The sequence below is a fragment of the Gymnodraco acuticeps genome, unplaced genomic scaffold (assembly GCF_902827175.1).
Source record: "Gymnodraco acuticeps unplaced genomic scaffold, fGymAcu1.1, whole genome shotgun sequence".
In the NCBI taxonomy this organism is placed as follows: domain Eukaryota; kingdom Metazoa; phylum Chordata; class Actinopteri; order Perciformes; family Bathydraconidae; genus Gymnodraco; species Gymnodraco acuticeps.
This window is the reverse complement of record NW_022991211.1, coordinates 45,069-51,370: the sequence shown is the minus strand read 5'-3', so window position 1 is coordinate 51,370 and position 6,302 is coordinate 45,069.

Below are 6,302 nucleotides of genomic sequence, written 5' to 3'. Positions count from 1 at the left end.
ATACTGATATACACCTGAACATCAGCAGGAGAGGACTCTTTAAAGTAGAGACACTACATACTGATATACACCTGAACATCAGCAGTAGAGGACTCTTTAAAGTAGAGACACTACATACTGATATACACCTGAACATCAGCAGTAGAGGACTCTTTAAAGTAGAGACACTACATACTGATATACACCTGAACATCAGCAGGAGAGGACTCTTTAAAGTAGAGACACTACATACTGATATACACCTGAATATCAGCAGGAGAGGACTCTTTAAAGTAGAGACACTACATTAGGGGTGTTGAAAATAATCGTTTCTACGATGCATTGCGATGCGGACGTGGACGATTCGGTATCGATGCAGTGACGGAAGATAATCGGTTATAGCGTAGTAACATTGCTTCCTGATTTTCCGGCTGCGGCTTTACTATAACGTTTTTTTTTCTGTCACTTTAATATCAAATCGGTCGGTGACGCAGAGATCAGGGAACAGACGTGACAGCGGCACAGCGGCACAGCAACACCAAACACGGAGCAGTCTGCGTTATCCACCAACACAACACCACCAGTCCAGAACCAACAGCAGAAGGACCCGCTCTGAATCACTCCGTGTCGTTGCGGCACAGTGATTTATGTTTTTCAAAAATAATCGCGTTACAATCATGTCAGGTTTTAGGTGGATTTAATTAAGTCTTGGATTGCAAAGTATGAATGTCCTCTAGCAATTTTCAGACGATACGCATGTAAAGTTTGTGAAGGCAGGAGGAAAAAAGCTTCCGCGATCACCGTCTCCTCTCCGTTCCTCCAAACCCCGCCCTCCCTGAAAATAATGAGTGACAGGCTGATAGTGACCCGATAGAAACTTTATTATTCACTTAATCACTGAGATATAATGAAGCTAACTTAATCTCATACATTCATGGGATTTATGTAACAGTAAGACAGAGAATGTAAGTGTGCACCCACATGCAGTATTTTTGTTTGTATATGCTATTGTAAATACTCCTGTTGTCTGCTGTGTTCAGACTCAAGTCCTGTGTGTGATGCCACATTCAGGACCTTCAGTGTCCTTTTTTTAACAGAAGACCGTTGCTAGAAGCTGCAGCTAGACTGCAGAAGCATTCGTTTTTTGTTTTTGAGGATGGAACAATTTCACACACAGATATAGGGAGGCTAGACCTATACAATTCATTTATTTTGGTTTATAAATTAATGTCAAGACATTTATGTTATTGATTTCTGAAGCACTTTCTAAATAATAAAAAGAGAGTTCATATGTATTTACTGCATGTATGCATCGATGAAAAATAAGCCATGTGCAGTAATATAGAAAATTGAGGATGCAACGCATTGGTATGAATCGTGATGCATCGGGATATCGAATTGAATCGAATCGTTGACAGGATAATCGTAATCGAATCGTGAGACCAGTGAAGATGCACAGCCCTACACTAAAATACATTTAAATACATTTAATTTATATAGCGCTTCTCATCTGCCAAGACAAATCTCGAAGTGCTTCACAACAAGGGATATTGATACACTTTGAGAGATTAAACAAATAATTGTAATAATAATAAGAAATCAAAAAATTAAAAATAAAATAGCGTACAAAAGTAAAAGTCGGAGATAGCGATAAAAATGGCAATACTCCAGGTGTACCATGCTCAAAGTTTATTGGAAGGCCTGCCGAAAGAAGAGGGTCTTAAGGCTGGTTTTGAAGACCTCGGTGGAAGGGGCAGATCTCAGCTGATCTGGGAGGGAGTTCCAGAGGCGCGGGGCGAATGAGCAGAAGGCTCGGTCTCCCATTGTTCGGAGACGTGTGCGGGGGATGTGAAGAAGAGGAGCGTGGCTGGAGCAGAGAGAGCGGGTAGATGTCTGGGTATGGATGAGGTCACAGAGGTATTTTGGGCTTTGTCCATTCCGGGCTTTGTACGTGAGGAGCAGAACCTTAAACTGGATCCTGTAGTGGACTGGGAGCCAGTGTAGTTTTGCAAGTATGGGGGTTATATGTGTGGACCTTTTTGTACCGGTGAGAACTCTGGCTGTGCTGTTCTGGACAAGTTGCAAGCGGTTGATGGATTTGGCTGGGAGACCGGAGAGGAGTGCATTGCAATAGTCTAGTCTTGAGAAGACGAGTGCATGAACCAGTTTTTTGATGTCATCAGTTGAGAGTGAGGGCTTCAGTCGGGAAATGTTTTTCAGGTGAAAGAAGGAGGTCTTGGTGATGTGTTTGATGTGGGCTTGGAAAGACAGAGTGGGGTCAAACCTTACACCGAGGTTGGTGACAACGGAGGAGAGAGGAATGAGCTGACCATCAAGGGAGGGGCTGATGTTGGCGACCTTGGCAAGCTGGTCAGTGGTGCCTATCAGGATTGCCTCCGTCTTGCTGCTGTTGAGCTGAAGGTAGTTGGTGGTCATCCAGGAGCGGATGTCTTCCAGGCAGGTGTTTAGTGTTTGGATAGTGGTGGTATTGGGTTGTGTTTTGATGTAGACCTGAGTGTCGTCGGCATAGCAGTGGAAGTTGATGTTATGTTGTCTGATGATATGACCCAGAGGTAATAGATAGATTAAAAACAGGATCAGCCCCAGCACTGAGCCCTGTGGGACCCCGCATGTCACTGCGGTGTCGTCAGACCTGGAACCCCCCAGAGACACGTGGTACTTCCGGTTGATGAGGTAGCTTGAGAACCACTTCAGAGCCGTGTCCGTCACCCTGGTGTAGGTCTCGAGGCGGTGGAGGAGGATGGTATGGTCCACTGTGTCGAAAGCCGCACTCAGGTCAAGAAGGACCAGGATGCTGGGTGACCCAGAGTCGGCTGCCATCAGTAGGTCGTTGGCTACTTTTATTAGGGCTGTTTCTGTACTGTGTGCAGGGCGGAAACCTGATTGGAAGGTCTCATACATGGCATTGTCAGACAGATGAGACTGGAGCTGTGCGGCCACGACCTTCTCAAGCGTTAGAACTATTAACGAAGCACTTTTATACTAATAAAGGACTGGCTTACCTAAAGCCAGTTGAGTAGCACTTGAAATGTTTGGCTCTATGAAACCTGATGTACTTATATGATTCTGTTTTCTTCAAGGTTGTGTCTTCCTGGTCGAATGTACTTATTGTAAGTCGCTTTGGATAAAAGCGTCAGCTAAATGCGATGTAATGTAATGTAATGTCAAGCACTTTGGCAAGGAACGGGAGGTTGGAGATAGGTCTGTAGTTGGAGAGGAGTTCTCGGTCGATATTTGTTTTTTTTAAAAGTGGGGTGACAACTGCTGTTTTGAAATGGACAGGCACCTCACCAGTCTGTAGTGACTTGTTGATGAGTGTTGTCAGGAAATTAACCAGGGTTGGCGAACAGGCTTTTAGCAGCGGGGTGGGTATGGGGTCGAGGGAGCAGCTGGTAGGCTTTGATTTGCCTATGATGGCTAGCAGTGCAGATGACGTCACCTCGTTGAAGCTGCAGAGGGTGATTCCGTTGATGAAGGGAGAGCAGGTGGGTGGGGTCCGAGCTACTGTTGAGGCTGTAATGGTTGCTCTGATATCTGCAATCTTGTTTTTAAAGAAAGCAGAGAAGTCATTGCAGAGTTCTGGAGAGGCAGCTGGGGGGCCTGTGTTGGTGGAGTTGAGAAGGCGGTTGATAGTGGAGAATAAGGTTCTAGGATTGCTTTTGCCGTTGTCTATTATTGACGAGTAGTATGCAGAGCGGGCGTTTTTTAGAGCAGTAGCATAGGCACTTTGGTGTTCTCTGAAGGCCAGTAGGTGGACGGCGAGAGCCTGCTTCCTCCATAGTCTCTCCAGCTGTCGACCGCAGGTTTTCATGCGGCGGAGGGCGTCCGTGAACCAGGGAGAGGACCGTTGGAAAGTGGCTTTCCTCTTTTTTTCCGGAGCCAGGATGTTGAGCGTGGTGGTCATGGTGTCGTTGTAGAGCTCAATCATGTCGTCTGGGCAAAGCGAACGGAGGTCAGTTGAAAGGTTTGCTGTTATGGTTTTGAGAAAAAGTGGAGTGTCCAAATGATTGATGTTTCGGTACTTCATGACTCTCTCAGTGGGGGGTGGCTGGTTGGAGGATGGGATTGTCAGCGTTAGGGAGATAGCCTTATGGTCAGACACTCCAAGATCAGAGATGTTTAGGTCTGATGCAGGTATGTTTCCGGTGATGATGAGGTCAAGTGTGTGACCATGATTGTGGGTGGACCCATGTACATGTTGTGTCAGATTTAGTGAGTCGAGGTAGGACAGGAAGTCGGCAGCCATGGAGCATTTGGGGGAGTCCACGTGTATATTAAAATCGCCAAGTATCACAATGTTGGAGAGAGTGGGACATACTGAGGTGATGAAGTTAAAAAATTCTGCGATGAAGGTTGAGTTGGATTTTGGAGGACGGTAGACTAGTACAACTAGTATAACTGTCAGGGATTTGGGTGGAAAACATTTAAAAGCAAGGCACTCAAAGGACTGAGTATGGGGAATAGTCAGTGGTTGGAGAATAATAGTTTTTTTGTGCAGAACAGCAATGCCAGCAAGCCCGTTACCATGGGCACAGGCTTTTTCAATGTAGTTGTATCCAGGAGGGGATGCTTCATTTAGGTGGAAGAAAACTCCCTCTTTATCCCAGGTTTCAGTTAAAAATATCAAGTCTGAGCCATTGTCGTCGATAAAATCATGCATCAGAGCAGATTTCTTAGAGAGAGACTGTGTATTAAAAAGTACAATGTGTACAGGGGTTGTAGAGGCAGAGGCTACCACATGTTTTTGAAGAGGATGGAGTAAACGATCGTTTATGGACGATTGTCCACAGCGCGAAGCAGATGGTGACATTGCACTACAAGTCCCATGAGCGGCAGCGTTCCGATGACGCACCCGAGATGCGCCAGTGCGTCCCTCAGTCACAAGCGACGGGATGCAGCCGGTGCTCCCAAAGTACACAAACTTTCGCCGTGAGCTTCTGTGGATGTAACGCGGGCGAGATATTAAATCATGTCCTTTTTTGGCCACAGAATGTCCAGGAAATTCATGACAGTTGTAGGTGAGGAGTTTCGAGGATATGTTGTGTTTTATTTCCATGCCAATGAAGACCAGGCGGCCCAGCCGGGAGCCGGGTGCGGGCTAGCTGGCTAGCTGGCTAAGAAGCAGCGGACCAGGCAGAGGCTATTCAACCCGGGACAGCGAGGCTGGACTGTCCGGGAAGTCCCCAGGAGATGCTTGGTGGAGGCAGGGGAATCCAACAGTGTCTCAGAGGTTGAAGAACTGGACAGAAAATCCGCGGAGGCGATGACCGTAGGTGGCTAGCTACAGCGTAGCAGGTATGGAGACTTCAGCCACAGGTTAAAAACAAACAAACAAAAAAAAGGGATAAAAACAACGAAGCTAAACGAGACAAAGTGTTAAAACACAGTTTTAAGAGAGTACAGAAAAGAGAATAAAACTAAATTAAGGCTACAAATAAGTTAAAACGCAGACGGAGAAGCGGCGAACAGAGCAACGCCAGGCGTCCTCTCCGAGTGATACCTAATCAATTGAGTGAGGAATCCTCAACAAAAGAAGAACACTACATACTGATATACACCTGAACATCAGCAGTAGAGGACTCTTTAAAGTAGAGACACTACATACTGATATATACACCTGCATATCAGCAGGAGAGGACTCTTTAAAGTAGAGACACTACATACTGATATACACCTGAATATCAGCAGGAGAGGACTCTTTAAAGTAGAGATCAGATCAGATCAGACTCAGGTGGGTGTGTCCCAGTCAAAAGCCCAGCGGATGCCAGTGGCTGGGGGTGTTCCCAAATGGCTAGAGGGCGTTGCCCAATTTCCCCATTTGTTCAATTACAGGATTTAACCATGAGATGGCGCTTCATTCACAAAATACACAAAGACAACTGGGTGTTGATGAACTTAGCCTGTTTGCAATTTTTGCAGCTCTGCAGTTGTGTTTGCTGAATACTGTAGCATTTAATCACTTATTTGTTACTGTATGGTTTTCACAAGCTACTATAATGAAAAAACATCAATATTTTAGATCAAATAAAGTATATAGTTTGCTTTATGCAGTATATTTCTTGTAATATTGTTGGGGTGTTTTTACACAGTACAGTAGATTGAAGTAAATCAATTTATAGATTAAGATAAGATAAGATGGACCTTTATTAATCCCGTGGGGAAATTCAGTAGTTCAAACAGCAACAGGATGAGAGTGAAAAACAGGACAGCACAGATTCACACAGATTAATACAATCAAAAATAAGATGAGCGATACAAATAATAATAATGAGAAACTATGAAATAAGAAATGAATAAAACTA